The sequence below is a fragment of the Protopterus annectens genome, chromosome 2.part2 (assembly GCF_019279795.1).
Source record: "Protopterus annectens isolate FY-2018-M chromosome 2.part2, PAN1.0, whole genome shotgun sequence".
Taxonomy (NCBI): domain Eukaryota; kingdom Metazoa; phylum Chordata; order Ceratodontiformes; family Protopteridae; genus Protopterus; species Protopterus annectens.
In genome coordinates this window covers 1095206233-1095223812 of record NC_056730.1, presented here as the reverse complement: position 1 = coordinate 1095223812, position 17580 = coordinate 1095206233, and the positions used below count along the sequence as shown (strand labels likewise).

The window sequence follows — 17580 nt, the reverse complement described above, 5'->3', positions numbered from 1 at the left end:
AAATTCTTTTTTTTGAGTTCTAAGGTGGAGGTTCCTTTAAGGACTCCCCGCAGGATACACTGTCGGAGATGCTGGGTGGATGGATTGGTGTGATGAGGGAGATGATTTTTCTGAGCTATGACATATAATCAGAATTGCCTAGACATGGTAAGGCCTTGCTGTGCGTAGTTATGGTGGCTACCTAAAAAGCAATTACTAGAAAATGGAAATTAAAATCTAAACCAACTATATTAGAAGTAGTGATAGAACTGAGATCTTTAGAAAAGGGTAGGAACAAACTACATAGGAACGAATGGGAATTGTGGGAACAATACATACAGGGGAGGAATAAGGTTTAAAAGAAGGCAGGACTTAAATGATCTATGTAATGTCTGACTGAAAATTATTGGGTAGATAAGTGATGTATAATGTTTGCAACTGGGAGTGTATCAGTATGGTTTGTGGTGTAAAATGCTGGCAACTAGGATTGTGTGGTGTGGTTTGTTTTCATTTTATATACATGCATGTTTGCTTATGTCATAAGTGATGGTTTAATAAAGATGTTTCTTGTTAAAAAAGGGAGGGGGGCAGGAACTGAATAATTTATGTAATGTTGCTTAGGTTATAAGATATATAGCAATATAAGTTAAGTATGTTGTTCTTCTTTCGGTTATTAGGGGTCCCACAGCAGAACTCCGGTCTGCTAATGATTGGCAGTCGATTTTTTACGGGCTGAGGTACCAGCTCGACGCCCAACCTTCAACGAAGACACACCCATTCTACACATGTCTTTCGACCACAGGGAGGACATGCGGACTCCACACAGAAGGCGCTCCAGCCGGGAATCTTACCGGCACCTTAATATAATGTTTGTTAATACAGTTAGATTACTTTTGTATAAATGTAAATTTGCCTACGTCACAAATGATAAAGGTGTTAAAAGTATTATAATTGATTTTAGGATGTATATTTGTTTCTCAGCAATAACTACCTACAACATTGTGTAGTGCCTACACTGATGCAATCTGAATATCAGTTTTCTCTCGTTTCTAAACATCTGTGCTGCCCAAATGTATTTATGCTAGGCTCTTTCATCTAAAGCTTCTCATACTAATTTTTCTAAAGGTGTAGCAAACCTTCCTCTTCTTAAATGTCGCTTGCATTCATTGATAATATATAAAATAGGTTTTGTCTCTCAGAAAAACTGAGATTAGCTTTTTTAATGGCCCGGGCAGTGCCTAAAAGGGTGATCGGACCAAAGCACCAACCCAGTAAACAAAATGAAACAAGCGTGCACTTTTTAAGTTACACTATATATCAATAGGCGTTTAACATTACCCTATATACCGGTTAAAACTGTATTGTGCAATACGGCTTAAGTTGTAAACATAACTGAGAGGATTCTAGGGTCGGCTCTCAAATGTCAGCGGCAGACCGCCTAGTGTTACAAACACTTAAAATAAACTTTACGGTAACAGCGGGACTTCTGCTTACCAACTGGCCCATTGCTTAGCATCATGAAATGTAACTTAACATTTTTCACCTGTAACTTACATTCCAGTAAGTATTACCTACCCCTTTAATAACTAGAAAAGAGACGTGCTTATATTGAAAAGCATCAAGTGCCTACAAATCTACCGTATATACAGTACCAAATGCGCACAGCCAGTATGTTTGCAGATGGCAATGTACACTATTCCTTTTTCTTTATATTACCACAGTCCCCACCATCAACTATTCTCATAATGATATACTTTCCATCTCTAGTTTTGTTTCCTATACATAATTCAAGTAAAAGTAACTTTACAGCCTCAATACAAAGGCTCGCTTTTGATCCACTTATGCTCATCCCAGCACTTTGCTTAAAACTTCCCGAGTCCAATAGATTATTCACTTTTTAAACACAGAAAAATAAGCATATTCAACCATAGCTGCTCTCTACATTACTCAGTTAAAACGTGCACCGGTTCCACTCCTAATAGTTATTACATTCTGACATAAGTGGACACTTCGAGTATGTCCTTTCTTAGTACCCTCTTGATATGCCTAAATGACCCCATTAGAACCGCCCAACTCTACCACTACACTTTTACTTTTCAACTACCTATCCAAAAGTATAACGTAACGAAAAACATTTCCCCTCGTTTGGATATTACGTACTTACGTCTACGATTTCTGTACGTTTACTACCTTGTCCCAGAAACCCGCCTCGATTTTAAGCTTTAAACTCTTCGTTTACTCTCAACATACACCGCTCCAAAACAACAGTAGATTTTGGCACTGCATTCCAATTGGTTAGGGCGGAGACATCCCGAATAACACTCATTCTGATTGATTAACCTGGTCCCTCCAATCAGAAATTCTCTGGGTAGAAAGTGGCATGTACTTTTGAGAAAGGTTCGGTCTGCAATTTGGAGGTTAGTTACTTACAAAGGGTGAGTTTTGGGAGTTGGAGGTTTTAATTTTTGTATGTAAAATTTTATGTAATGTTTATTTAAAAAAATGTATTTGTAAGGGTGCTGCCTTAATTCAAATCTCTATTTTTATTTGGTAAATTTAGGATGGTAGGTTTACCACCTGTCCTTTTTTTTTTTTTTTTTGCGCAGAATAGTTTCTAGGTAATTGTCTTGTTAAAAACCTGAAAAAATGGCAAGCGTCCTGAAATTTTATAAGAAAAAATATGTTTTCCTTAATATTTGCATAAAACGGCTATTTTGCATCGGGAACACCATTAGCAGTCGTATGCTACATTGAGCATTTGTTTTGGCAAAAAAATGATGTTCGGTTCTTTGGAATTGGCTGCTTCTAGAGTTTATCTGGCAAAATCTCATACTTTCTCAAAAAAAAAAAAAAAAAGGCACAATGTAGGCATCTGAAAAGATGGTAACGGTTCCAGGAATAAATAAGGGTGTGGCTTGAAAGTTCATAGGTTCATACTAGGCTATCTGCCCAAGGGCATTTATAAGCCTAGCCCATAGTTATGTGGCTTTCACCACCCCTTTAGTTTGAATAAAAACTATGCCTATCATTTTTCTGTGCCTCTGTCAAGCAGTGACACTGAAGTAATCCCTGGGGTATATCTGCGATCTCCCATCCATTGGTCAAGATTCCTCTTGAACAAGGCCAGCGAGGTGCTCTGCCTCACATGTACCGGGATTTTGTTCCACAGCATAGGGAGTCTCTGGGTGATGAATCTGTCCCTCCAGCACGTTCTATTTATAACCGTGTCAAGGTTTAAGTCTCCCGCCCTTGTGGTTCTGAGGGATCTAGATTTTTTGAGGTGAAGCATATTCATCAAATCTGGGTTTGACATGGCCTTATATGTCAGGCACAAGGTCACCTCTGAGCAAGCGGTATGAGACTGAATAGAGCTGGAGTTCTTTCAGTCGGGCAGCATAAGACATATTTTTGAGACCATTTATCCTTTTGGTGAGGAACTTTTGGGGCCTTTCAAGCTGCATCAGGTGTCTGGTCAGATACATTCCGAACGGGGCATTGTACTCAATCATAGGTCTAATGAGTGATGAGTACAGGGGGACGATGACCTCCCTTGATCTAGATGTGAATCCCTTCATGATCAGGTGGGCGATATAGAAGGTTTTCCTAACTACTTTAGCAACATGAGTGTCAAACGAAGGCTACTGTCAACTTGGGTCCCCAGATCCCTGATGACTTTTTCTGTGCTCAGTGGATTGCCATCTATATGGTAGCTAGGGGTAACCTTGTTTTTCCCGAAGGGTATGACTATGCATTTTTGGCGTTTAACTTCAGGCCATGGCTCTGGCACCAGTTATCCGCTTCTGTGAGGCCCTTCTGGAGGATATCTGTGTCAGATGTGTTTTCGACTATGGCCCAATTTGCAGTCATCTGCAAACTTTGTCAGCCATAACCCTCCTGTGTTTGCTTGTACTTCAGAAAAGTAGATGCCGAACAAGAGTGGACCCAGGACTGAGCCCTGTGGGACACCACTTGTGACAGGCTTTGAGTCTGACATGGCTCCAGCAACTCTGACCCTGTGGGTTCTGTCGCTAGCCAGTTTGCAACCCATCTTGTGATGTATGGGTTTACATTCAAGCTGATGAGTTTTTCGATGATACCTGAGTGGGGTATTGTGTCGAAGGCCTTTGCCAGGTCGAGGTAGGCTGTATGGACTGCCTTTCCCTCATCAATGGCCTTGGTGACTGTCTCAAAAGTCAACCAAGTTTAAGAGGCAGGATCTGCCTTTGACAAAGCCAAACTGGGTTGGATCCAAAGTCTGCAAGTTCCCTATGTCTTTATTTATGAGTTCCATTATGATCCTCTCCATGGCTTTGCAGATAAGGCTTGTCAAGCTAATGGGGCGGTAATTTCCAGGGTCTGTGGAGGCACCGCCCTTATGAAGTGGGACCACAGTCGCCGTGCGCCACTCCTTGGGTACGTATCCTGAGGTGAGGCTAAGATTAAACAGCTGTCCTAACTGTGGGTTTAATTCCTCGTTGAGTTCATGAAGCACACAGCCGGGGACACCATCCGGTCCCATGGATGCTGTGTTTTTTGCCTTAGTGAGGGCAGTTATAGATTAGGTTTTAGGGACCAGCAAACCCTGTTCCTGTGGGGGGACCCCAACCACAGCAAGTTATTGTCCTGTTTTTTTTTTTTTTTTTTTTTGTAAAAAACTAACCAATTTTGTGTCCTTAATAAACCAGATGGGTAATAACATTTTATATCACCTTTTAAAATACAAAGCTATTTATGGTTATAGTAATTGTATCTTATCAAGTAACCTGCTTCACAGTTCTATTAAATATTTTACCACTGACATAGTGCCCCTGGTTTAATTAAACCCTACTGGTGGACATTCTCTATACTAAAACCGACAATATAGCCAGCTTTAGGTATCTGCAATACCTGTGGTTGCAAGGGGGCCTGTTGATCAAATGTATGAGGGCCTCAAAAAAGCTGCTGCTGTTTGCAGAAAACGAGGGGGAAAAGTATTATTTTTTTGATTATGCTCTTTAACTGCAGGACAGTGATATGACATTGCTAGGATAAAGGTGGTAATGAACATAAATAAGGTAAGCAGAAAGATCAACACAGAGACGGATCTCATTGTAAACCTTTGGTTTTAAGAAGAGCTGATGCTTATGATCTTCAGGGATGATGTTTTTCTTCTTTCAGGGAGTTTTATGAATACTGGTAGAACACTAGATACTAAAACTTGTCAACTTCTTTGCTGAAGAATTCGGCACATTACCAAAAGTAATAGCTGAATGTTTGTTTGTGTCTCTTGGCTTTTCGCGGTTAGGGGTCGCCACAGCGTAACTCCTGTCTGCTAATGATTGGCAGTAGATTTTTACGTGCTGGCTTGCCGGGCCTGACGCACAACCTTCAACGAAGGAACGCCCATTCATGCATGTCGCCACACAGAAGACGCTGTAACTGAGAATCAAACGGGCAACGTCTAACTGTGCGGCGATGATGCTACCGCAGCACCACAAGGCTCAAAATCAGGAACATTTTAAAGATTGCTATCTTTCACTTGGAAAAAAGAATAGAATAACACCTTTTGCATCAGCATGCATTTTTGGACAATGAGAAATATTAAACTCTGTCTGGATTTATTGACTGCCTGTAATCCTTAATGATTTACCAGCAAATCAAACTTTTTACGAAGGACAGAGCAAAATCTGGGAAGGTCTGTGAAATCAGACTGTGACAGGTATGCATTTCTCCTCAGTGAAGTAAATAAAAGTGACTTCCCCCTGTTGCTGTTCGGCGACTGCTAAACAACATTCACTGATCTGGTGTGGCAGTACCAGTGTTGCACAGTGTTTTGCTATTTGCTGAAATAGGTACAAGACTAGTATTGCTATGGCTTGTGTGTGTAAAAGTGTCCTTGATTTTTATCTGTGTATATGCCCAATAATGCCAGGACACATACATTAGTCTGCTGGGTATCAGTAAAAATGTAGTTAACAAGTAATTTTATTTCAAAAGCAGTGCATAAGATTCATCACAGAACATTCAGACACTTCGATCTTCAAGGAGTCTGAGGGCCCCTACTCAACAGACTGTATAAATTGATACAGGGGCCTCCTTTAATCATCCATGACTGTGTGGGGGGCCCCACAAAAGCTGTTCATTGGGGAAAAATGTATTAATTTTCTGATTACTCTCGTTAACCTGAACAGGGCTGTGACATGACCCTGTTAGGATAAAGCTGATAATGGTCTCTGCTGTCAACTGCACCCATTCTAAAACCAGCCTTGCTCAGATTTGTGTGTACAGAAAGGTGCTGTAGATTGTGTGGTTATTACTACTCCAATTTTCATCACTTACTAGTTTATTGTGAGCTACTATTATGTCATCTTTGAACATTTAGGCTTGGGGCACAACTTCAGTCTTGAAAGAAAAGACTGAAATTCTTTTCTTATTCATGGTTTTTGTTTAGGACACTATTGGATTAAAATGTTGGGAAAATGCTATAAAATATACCCCAGAACATCCGTAACCATATGGCTTCTTGGGCCCTGGCTTATCGGAGTCATTTCCTAAATTGTCATTACTGTGCTGGCTTGATAGGAAAGGTGGGTTGAAATGATGCAAGGACAACTAAAGATGAACAGGAACACTGAATTTCCTTAATTTCTTTTCATGTGATGAAAAGGCTATGTATAAAAAAAAAAAAAAAAAAAAACTTTAAAATGCACTTCGGAGCACATAGATATGTATGGCTTCTTGAAAAGGCTAAAGACTAAGCCAAAATGTGAGAAGGGGGGTGTAGTGTGCATGGTATAGGAAGCCCAGGATGGGGGGGGGGCAGAGGGGATGACTGGAGGGTGTGTGTGTGTGTGGGGGCACTGAAACAGTAGGACTAGGACACCACTTTGTCGTCCAGAATTGCTGTAATGTATCATTGTTGCAACTAAATGCCAGTGGCTGTGAATGTCCCTCTGTGATGAGTGTAGTAAATGGGCCTGTTGTACTGGGAGAGCCTTGTAGCTACAGGTCAGTCTGTGCATACTACTCCTAAAAGTTTGCTGCATGAACTAAAAGGTTGCTTAGGAGGGTGCAGTGACAGGGTGATACATAGACTAGTTGTGCCTAGGGGGCCTCCAACTTGACATTTTGCTGAGGTCCCAGAAAATGCTAACACCGGCCCTGCATATTGTCTAGTATGTTACCATACTTTTTAGTATGAATGTAAATGTGTTAGACTTATGTCGGTTTTGTATTAGAACAGTACCTCGCAGGATGCGCAGTAGCAAAATCCACCCTAACTGCGCCTCCAGGCTGACAGCTCCTGGTGGGCTGTTGAATCTGCTTGAATATTCATTCCTGTGGAAAACTGCACAGGCATGGCAAGTAGGCAGCACAGGAGTGGAGTTCTGTGTGAAACGTAGCAATTGATGGTAGCAGGAGAGGGGAATGAGAAGTCAAGTAGGAGAAGCAAATCGTGAATTAAAGCAAGGAAATGTTTAGAGTAGTCTTCGTTCAGACATTGCTGGGGAGACTGTAAAACAGAATAGTTTTGTAGTTTGGTAAAAGGGTGAATGTTAACATTAGGAGTCCTCATCCCTGACATGAATGCGCACTAGCAAACCCCTTCACAGCTCTAACCACTTGGTGGCAGGAGCTCCAACAAAGTTAACTCTCATTTACCTTTTATTTCAAACATGTATATATTTTCCATTCTTGTAACTACTGCATATACAGTGGACAGTGGATGTAAAGTTTACACACCCCTGTTAAAATGCTAGGTTTTTGTGATATAAAAAAAATGAGACCACAATAAATCATTTCAAAACTTTTCCCACCTTTTAATGTGACATATTACCTGTACAATTCAATTGAAAAACAGATCTGTTGGGGGAAATATATATCTATATCTATATCTCTCTATATATATATATCTATATATATATATATATATATATATATATATATATATATATATATATATATATATATATATATATATATATATATAAAGATACAATAAGCTGGTTGCATAAGTGTCCACACCCTTAAACTAATACTTTTGTTGAAGCACCTTTTGATTTAATTACAACATTCACTCGCCTTGGGGTACACACCTGCCATCAGTTAAAGAGACTCTGATTAACCCAAAATAAAGTTTAGCTGTCCTAGTAGGAATTTTCTGAAATGTACTCAGTTGCTTGCTACAGCAAAAGCCATGGTTCACAGAGAGCTTTCAAAGCATCAAAGGGATCTAATTGTTGAAAGGTATCAGTCGGGCGAAGGGTACAAAAAATTTCCACAGCATTGGATATACTGTGAAACACAGTGAAGGCAGTCATCTGCAACATCACTGCTGTCCCATATTTTCTGCAAAGAACTGGACGTCCCTCCAAAATTGATGAAAAGACAAATCGAAAACTGGTCAGGTAGGCTGCCAAGAGACCTACAGCAACACTGAAGGAGCTGCAGGAATTTCTGACAAGTACTGGTTGTGTACTACATGTGACAACAAACTCCCATATTCTCCATATGTCAGGGCTATGGGGTAGGGTTGCAAGACTGAAGCCTTTTCTTGCACATAAAAACATCCAGGCCCGGCTAAAATTTGCAAAAAACAATACATAGTCTCCCAAAAGAATGCGGGAAAATGTGTTATGGTCTGATGAGTCCAAGGTTGAACTTTTGGGCCACATTTCCAAAAGGTACGTTTGGTGGAAAAACAACACTTTGCATCACCAAAAAAACACCATCCCCACAGTGAAGCATGGTGGTGGCAGTATCATGCTCTGGGATTGCTTTTGTTCAGCTGGAACTGGGGCTTTAGTCAAGGTGGAGGGAATTATGAACCGTTCCAAATACCAGTCACTTTTGACCCAAAACCTTCAGAAGTCTGTTAGAAAGCTGAAGTTGAAGAGGAATTTCACCTTTCAGCATGACAATGACCCCAAGCATACTTCCAAATCAGCAAAATAAAGGCTTCACCAGAAGAAAATTAAAGTTTTGGAATGGCCCAGACCTAAATCCAATAGAAAATCTGTGGGGTGACCTGAAGAGGGCTGTGCGCAAGAGATGCCCTCACAATCTTGACAGATTTGGGGTGCTTTTGCAAGAAGAGTGAGCAAATATTGTCAAGTCAAGATGTGCCTTGTTGATAGACTCCTACCCAAGAAGACTGAATCCTGTAATTAAATCAAAAGGTGCTTCAACAAAGTATTAGTTTAAGGGTGTGCACACTTATGCAACCAGCTTCCCTAGCCATGGTGGTGCAGCGGTAGCATTGTTGCCTCACAGTAAGAGGTTCTCCCGTTCGATTCTTGGCTGGAGAGCCTTCTGTGTGGAGTCTGCATGTCCTCCCCGTGGTCGAGTGGTGTTCGAAAGACGTAGAATGGGTGTGCCTTCTCTGAAGTTTGGGCGTCGAGCTGGCACCTGTAAAAAAAAATCTGCTGCCAATCATCAGCGGACCGGTGTTCCCCTGTGGCGACCCCGAACCAGGAAAAGCCGAAAGAAAAACAACAACACTTATGCAACCAGCATATTGTATGTGTTTTATATTTTTTCCCCTAACGTGTATTTGTTTTTCAATTGAATTGCACAAGTTATTGGTCACATTAAAGGTGGGAAAAGTTTTGAAATTATTTATTATGGTCTTTTTTATATATATATATATATATATATATATATATATATATATATATATATATATATATATATATATAATATCACAAAAACCTGGCATTTTAACAGGGGTGTATAAACTTTTTATATCCACTGTAGAGCTATTTGTTCTAACTTTTATGCTTGTATGATTTTGTACCTTCCAGTTGCAATCTTGAACTAATCTGTTTTTGAGCTCTCTTTAAAATTCTGTAACTTGTAATTTTTAGAAATGCTTTGTATTCTCTGTATTTCCTGGAGCTTTTCTCCCTGGGCCTCCACTGAAAATGGATTTGTTGTCCAGTCGGACTTTTCCGGTAAACAAATGTAAACCAAATGAAGTGCAAAAAAATTGAAAGTAAGTATAAGATGTGAACTATAATCCTAGGTTACTTTTTAAGGTATGGGTACTGCATGAAGGGGTCAAGAGGTGGCAGCCCCTTTTACACGTTGAGGCTTAAAGATACTAAAACCTTTAATTTCTTATTTATCTCCATATTACTTTTATTGCACAGGCCCTGCAGTTCTGTCGCATTAACTGTAAACTGAGTTACAGTCTTCCCTGTCTGTATAGAACAGCTTAAGGTTTTTTGAGTACATTAAACAGACTAGAACTCTAAAGTTCATTAGTGCTTACACTGTACTTCATAAGACTTTTTGAAAGAACCAATGGCCAGTTGCTGGAATTTTTGGACAGTTTTTAGAAGTGCAAATTTTTTTTCTTTCAGCGAGTATCTTTTCCTTTTTGCGTAAATACTTGCTTATACTGTGTTTCTCCATGTCTGGAATTTCTCTTTCTCCTGATGTAAATGCTTTGCACATCTGGTCCATTTCAAGTTGCAGTCGGTGTAAATCAAACTAGTCTACAGGCACTGAAAATTTAAAAGGGTTTACTTAGGCAAGTAATGGGTTAAGTGCACAACTGACAAACGGTACTTACCCATTACTTGTATACCAGTGTAGAGGCAAGTCCGAATCTTAATCTTGGAGGGGTTGCAGAAACTAATAGAAATGGTCATGCTTGGCGACCTGAGACAATGCTGTGAGCAAGCAGCGTAGCAGATTTTCCTGGCACGTCTTGCCCTTCTTCACAAATGGTGTGTCCCTGGGTGGTGTTTATTAGTGGCTCCCACCAACACCAAGGGCAGATATGATATAATCCCTTGAAAGGTTGTTGCAGGTAATATGTGGTAAATCAAATCATGATTAATATTTGTTCTTTGCTCTTTTCTATAAAAGACGAACACACAAACACGACTTGTGTGGAAAATTCACTTTTGTTAACTTTACAGGCAAGAATTAAAAGTGGCTCTCTTTCTGTAAGGACACTTGGCAAGAAATATAAGACTGACTCAAAACATACATGAGGGGCTATGGTAGAAAGCTTGGTGTCTGAATTCATTCCCAGTTAAGAAGTACAGAATTTATATTTACTCGCCAGATTAGTTTTCTTAATCTGCTCTATAGCATTAGTTTCAGTGAAAGTAAACGTGCAAAAAGAAAAACAGTACTTGGGACTACTGTACTGTGGATTTATTTTGTTTACCTGGGAACAGCAATGATTAAATTTGAGTATTTGCAGGCTCATCCCAGGTTAGACATAAGATTAAAAGTATAACTAAATTATATAGTAGTGTAACATAATAGATGTAGAACATGCAGATTTACAAGAAGGTTTAAAAAGTACTAGGATTTGGAGTAAGCGGTGCACAATACATGTTATAGGCGAGGTTAAACGTATACCTTTTTGGTTCTTTTGACTTGATCGAAGGTATGGAGAGAAATTTTAGCAGAAAAAAAATAGAGCGAATAACAGGACAAGTGGATATTGGATATATACTAGGGACTGGGTAAGTCAGATGGGGATGAAGCAGTCAAGGTTTTCTGGGACAAATGTAATAGTGTAACCATTGGACTTGTGTGATGTGCACTTGTACTGTTCAGTTAGGTATTGTTTGAACTGAGGCCTGTCTGTAGTCTTCATTCCTTAGTATAGATCTCATACTTATTAATGTGGTCTCAAGCTTTGTTTTTTTTTTTTTTTTTGTTTTGTTTTTTATGCTGTAGGCCTTGTTTTGAGTGGCCCTAAAATGAACTAAAGGCTAAAGTTGCAGAGAGCAAAAGTGGAGGTGATATTAACGATGTCATTGAATGTGCTGAACTTAAATGGATTATTTTATTAAAAGCTGATCAAGTTCCGGGATTGAATGATAGTTGTTCTGTCAAGCCAATGTTGCGAGCATATGGGTTGGTACATTAAACCGGATTGGCCATGTTTATTAATGAATGGATTGCAGTGTTAATTTACTGACGTCACTTAATTTTGATTAGTTGTTATTGCTTTTAAATATGCAGTGCTTTTATTGTATGTAAGGTCCGATGAACTGCCTGATTAGTCATGGTAGTACTCAGTTTTTTTTTTCTATATTAAAGTTGTTGTGTCTTTAGGCTTATCCCGGTTAGGGGTCGCCACAGCGGAACTCCGGTCCGCTAATGTTTGGTAGTGGATTTTTATGTGCCGAGTTACCAGCCCTGACGCACAACCTTCAATGAAGGCACGCCCATTCATGCATGCCTCCACGCAGAACCCGCTCTAGCTGAGAATCCTGCTTTCTGCTTGAAGTGTTGGATAATTTGATACTTGTAAACATGTGTTTAATTATTAAGTTGATGGTATAATTAAGAAGGTTGAGTTTTGCATCTATGATTTACTTATGACTGGTCTCATTTGACTAGATGTCTTTGAATGAATAATTCTCCGTTAGTAATCCACTGGTGCCAGTTATGTACGGTCTCCCTAAAGTACATAAGAACTTATATGAGCCACCTGTGCACGAGATTGTTTCTAGCAGGGCCTTGGTGACCGAGCCGTTGTCTGAGATTGTTGAGAAGACACTGTATCCCATCTTGGATGGGATACCCAGCATTCTTCAGGATACAAAAGGTTTTTGATGGATTTATTTGCCTGTTATAAGAACACAGAGGAAGTTTGTCAATGTTTGTCACGCTTTGTCAATTCAGTGTTTATGGTGATTCTGAATGACTATGGTGTTGAGAATGTCAGACAATGTCTTTCATGATGGAGTAAATTTTCTGCAAGCAGGGTTATGTTAATATGCATACTTCTCAAGTTTGAGAATAATGTGTTTATTTTCAATGAGTTCTCCTATCTTCAATGTGTTGGTGTTGCCATGGGTACAGTTTGTTCTAATTCATGTGCTAACTTGGTCTTGGCACAATGGGAACAGGGCCATATCCATTCAAACAATCCATATGTTGAATTTATTGGCTACTACAGATGATTTGTAGATGATTTATTCCTGGCTTGGAAAGTTACATTGGATGATTTAATAGCTTTTATTGACTACTTACATAGCACTACATATTTTTTACAATGTTCCTATAGTTATTCAACTGATTCTGTTGATTTTATTGATGTTAAAGTCAGTAAAGACACTTTGGGGAATATGCAGACTGAACTGTATAGGAAAACCTATAGAACAATGTTTTACATAAGACTAGTCTGCACCGTAGAGATGCCCCTCACAATATTCTGAAGGGACAGTTTCTTAGAGCCTCGAGACTACTAATGTTGCGCATGGTGCCATTGCAGCTGTTGAAGCCATGGCTAGTGACTTTATATCTAGCGACTATTCTCTTACACAAGTCTCTAAGATTGCTGATCATGTGCTGTCACGTAGAGACAATGAGGCTAGCCCATTTTTTAAGGAACATGTAAGTAGTGCTGAAGCATGTAAAATGTTATCAGCAATAAACATCATCGCAAGCTCGTATTGTTCTGACCCACTCTAGCAGTATCAGTAAGGTATGTGATCTAGTGAAGAAACATTGGTCAGTACTTATGGTAGATGATTTGAAGAGAAGACCTGAGACAGTACTGAAGTTTTCATTTCGTAATAAGTCAAAGTCATCTGATGTTGTAAATCTTTGTTTATTCATTACCAATATGACTTCGGTTCTGACCTCGGAACTGATACGTCCGTTTCCAAGCTTGTGCCAGTCGAAAACTCTCAGCTAAGACCTACCCGTAGTGCCCCTGTCCTAGTTACTTCAGATCTCATTTGCCGCGTCCCTCGTCAGATGTGCTAACCATCTCTGTCAAAGCTGAGTAGAAAATTGTAATTTTTAAGATAAGTTTCTCCCCAAAATGTCTTATTTTTTTAGTCAATTTGGCCTTTTCTCACTGTCTCCTATAACCTAATTCTATTTCCTACCCTTTACCTTGGTAATTTAATTTCTCCCATTATTGGTACTGTCCCTCTCTCCTGCCTTTCATAGGCCCTTCCTTACCACTTGTGGTATTTTATTATTTTTTTTTTTAAATACCATTGTTGGTATTCTCTCACCTCTTTCTCTCCCTTCTTTTGTTTTTTCTATAGGATAGCCTTGTCTTACTATGTCAGACAAAGCTAAGTTGGGGTTTAAACAGTGTAACAAGTGTTGGGCGCAAGATGCCCAACTCGGATGGACATGCTCGTTATGTCTACTGTTTGGGTGTGGATCATATTAAAGCCGACTGTGACATTTATTGCTAGTTTTAGTAACTGTACACTAGCAGAACGTAAAAATAAGCTTATTTTAAAAGGTTTAATCAAGACACCTTTTTCGGAAGCTCTATCTGGGTAGGAGGTCTCACCCCCCCCCCCCCCAAAGACTAAAAAACATAAGGAAAAACGTAGTCACTCTGTTCCTGCATCTCTGTCAGTTACGGAACTGAGTTGGCTCTGTGCTTCGCCGGCATCCTTAGTGCAGACCTCTTCGGCACCAGGCTCTGTATCTTCTCCCTTGGTGCCATCCATGATATTCACCCCTATTTCGGTATCAACCTCGGCACCACTGACTTTGATCCCGTCCTTGGATCTGACATTGGCTCCTATGACTGTACTTGCTTCAGCACCATCCCTGGCCATGGTGCCGATAGTTTATTCGGCTCCAAAACTCAAATCTGCCAAGGACAAGATACTCTCTCAGCTTACGACCCTTTTGTGGGGCAGAGGTTTAGCCCCTTTCTAGAAAGACCTGGTTCTCCTTCAGCAGCCTCCTTTAAATCCACCAGGAGTTTTTCTGAATTAGATTTAGTGTGGGTTGTGGATCAGCTATGGCAGCTAGGGGATTGCCCATTCCATCTAGACTTTCCGTCCCTCTTGGCTCTGAATTTCTTTACTATATCTTCCCCTGTTTATCCTCCTCTGGCCTCTACCCACGTCCCGTTGATCTCGGTACCGATGTCCACCCCGGTGCATACGGTCTCTGCTCTGACAGCAGTTTTTCCCCTGTCGGCACGGACCACCCTTGTTGCATTGGCCGATGTTCTCTCGGAGCAGTGCTTGGACCGCCCTGGGCCTATTTTCTCACTGGTGCCGTCTTATGTCCATGGCTCCGGCCTCCAGTCCTCTCGGAGCTCCTCGGAGTGGGATGTGACCCCGGTTCCAAGGTTGTCCTTCCCGGTTCCTGGCTCCCATCCCTCCTCGTGCGGGCCTGCTTTCCAGGTGATGGAGAGGGTCCTTGCCTCCACAGGCTCGCAGTCGGCACCAGTGATATCAGTATCAGAACCGCCCATAGCATGCAGCTGACTCAACCCCAAATTTCTGGACCCCAGGCAAGGGAGTCGCAAGATCCCCCTTTGAAGGGAACCCCTTCTCCATAGTCCTCAGAAGATCCCACTGGGGGGCCACCCCGGAAGAAAGGGTGCATGAGGAAGCACTTTGATTCCCCGGAGGAATCTTTCACCGAAGACACAGATTGTGATGAAGGGGAAGGGTCCCCCCCGACGACGTCTCATACGGAGACCTTCTCAAAATCCTCAAACAGCGGGGAGACTTAAGTCCTCCAACCCTTGTGAGGAATCTATGTTCTTGCAGGCCTTCCGTGCCCAGCCATCTACTTCCTGGCTCACCCCACTGACAGATGACCTTGTTAAGCTCATTGTGCAGTGTGCCTGGAAGGCCCCAGACAACGTAGAACCTGTCCCCTGGAGGCCAGACAAAGTTTTATGTACACCTGAAGACCAGCCCTACTGGTCCAAGCAGTTGACAGCTGATTCTATGGTCATGGCCGCACCACCAAGAGGGAACTTGGCAGAAGATAGTTCTACTGTCCATCCTCCAAACAGGGAATCCTGGACTAGGGAAGTGGACCTATGCTTCAGCGACCTTTGCCATTCGGTCACTGAACTATCTGGCACACTTCAGTCCCCTCCAAAGAGACCTAATTTCTGAAATGTCTTCCTCTTGGGCGGGGGTACTGCCTGATGAGGTGCGCGACACTGTTGCTTTGCAGCTAGCTACCCTTGAATCCATCTTGGACTCCTCAATACTTTTGATAGGTCACACCACCAAGGTGGCAGCTCGAGCTGCCGCATCAGGCATTGTCATGAGACAATGTGTGGATGCTGTTGTGTGCCTTCGCAGACCCCTTTAAATCTTCCTTTGTTAATGCACCTGTCGACGAATCTGCACTTTTTGGACCCAAAGTACGAGACCCACTTGCACGAAGTGAGAAAGACAAAGACCTTGTCTGCTGTGGGCATACTCTCTCTTCCAACCCCCAGAGGTCCTACTCCAGGAACCATAATGGAGGAAAAATGTGGTTCAAGAAATCCCAAGTATCTTTTTGTGACGCTCTTGGTAAACAATCCCCCAGGGCAGAGAGGGCAACTATCTGAAAGACGCCCTTTTTGGGGTAGAGGGGGTCCGTGTAACCAGGGCGCTAGAGTAGTTTATCCGGCAGACCCTACCAGTGCTCCTGAGCAGCGGCCCAATTTGCTTTCCTCTGGTAGCCTGACATCTTATTACTACCGATGTTTGGGTGCAGAGAATAATATCCAGAGGCTACCAAATACCATTCGATTTAATTCCCAGACCCGTCAAATGAATCCCCGATGTACCACCCAATCGGAAGGAATTAGCACCCTTAGAAATAGAAAAGCTGCTAAGAAAGAGTCCTCCAACCAGTCCCAACAGACCAGACAGGATCCGGTTTTACTCAAGGTTCTTTTTAGTGTCCCATCCCTCCAGAATCTACTCTAACCCTATCGCACCACCAGACCACTAAGATCCAGCAACAAAAATCACTTGCAGATCACTAAAGCCAATAACTCTGCTGGTGAAGCACTATTCTCTTGCGCCATAGCCAAATTATGGAACTCACTCCCACCCACAATTACCTCCGTACCATCATGCACCAACTTCAAAACTTTATTAAAAGTGCACCTAAAAACATGCTGGCTATGCCCTTGCAGCTCCCACTCTAATATCATCCACCCCATCCAACTACTACCTTTCTTTAACCTCCACTAACTACTTCGATGATAGCAAGCTCAGATGCTCATAAGCCTAGTACTTGTTATACAGCAGGAACTTCTCATTGTTACATTTGTTAATGCCTGTTATATACTTCACAGAAAGATTCTAGTTGTCTACTGATGTACTATGTTCTTAATCTGTAAATATGTTGTAAGTAATGTCTATGTTAAATTGTTAATCGCTATGTAATCCAATGTAAGTACCGTCTGTTTATTTTACTGTGGAGCTTTTCTCCCCGGGCCTCCCCTGAAAATGGACCCACGTCCAGTCGGGCACTCCCGGTCAACAAATTTAAATAAATAAATAAAGACAGGGGACTGGAGACCAATCCTGGATCTCAGCCTATTGAACAAATTTATCAAACCTCAAAAATTCCGGATGGTCAAGGTATAGTCCATTCTTCCCTTCCTAGAGAAGGACAACTGGATGTGCTCTATAGATCTCCAGGACGCATACTACCACACAAAGATCGATCACCGCTCCCGGAGGTTTCTCTGCTTCTGGCTGGGAGCCAATCATTACCAGTTCAGGGCACTGCCATTCAGTCTGTCGACCCCCCCCAAGTGTTCAAATATATGGCAGTTGTAGTAGCTCATCTTCGACTACAAGAATTCCAGGTGATTCCCTATCTAGACGATTGACTCCTTACCGCTCCGACCAC

The 17580-nt window shown here is 41.4% G+C and overlaps 2 protein-coding genes across 3 annotated transcripts in view; one reads left to right on the top strand and one right to left on the bottom strand.

Moving 5' to 3' along the window:
- PNPLA7 (patatin like phospholipase domain containing 7) overlaps positions 1-2239 on the bottom strand; it is a gene marked incomplete in the record, with an annotated part of 4152928 nt that extends 4150689 nt beyond the window's left edge. Inside the window, 1 exon segment of the mRNA XM_044064320.1 lies at positions 2144-2239.
- A 46-nt stretch (positions 2240-2285) lies between these two features.
- The window catches only part of MRPL41 (mitochondrial ribosomal protein L41), a 45824-nt gene continuing 30529 nt past the window's right edge, over positions 2286-17580 (top strand). Inside the window, exon 1 of one of the 2 annotated variants that reach the window (XM_044064322.1) lies at positions 2286-2396. The gene's annotated coding sequence lies outside the window, so the exon portion shown is untranslated. Of the gene's footprint in view, positions 2415-17580 lie in introns of both variants that reach the window. The other variant, XM_044064321.1, reaches the window with a different exon arrangement.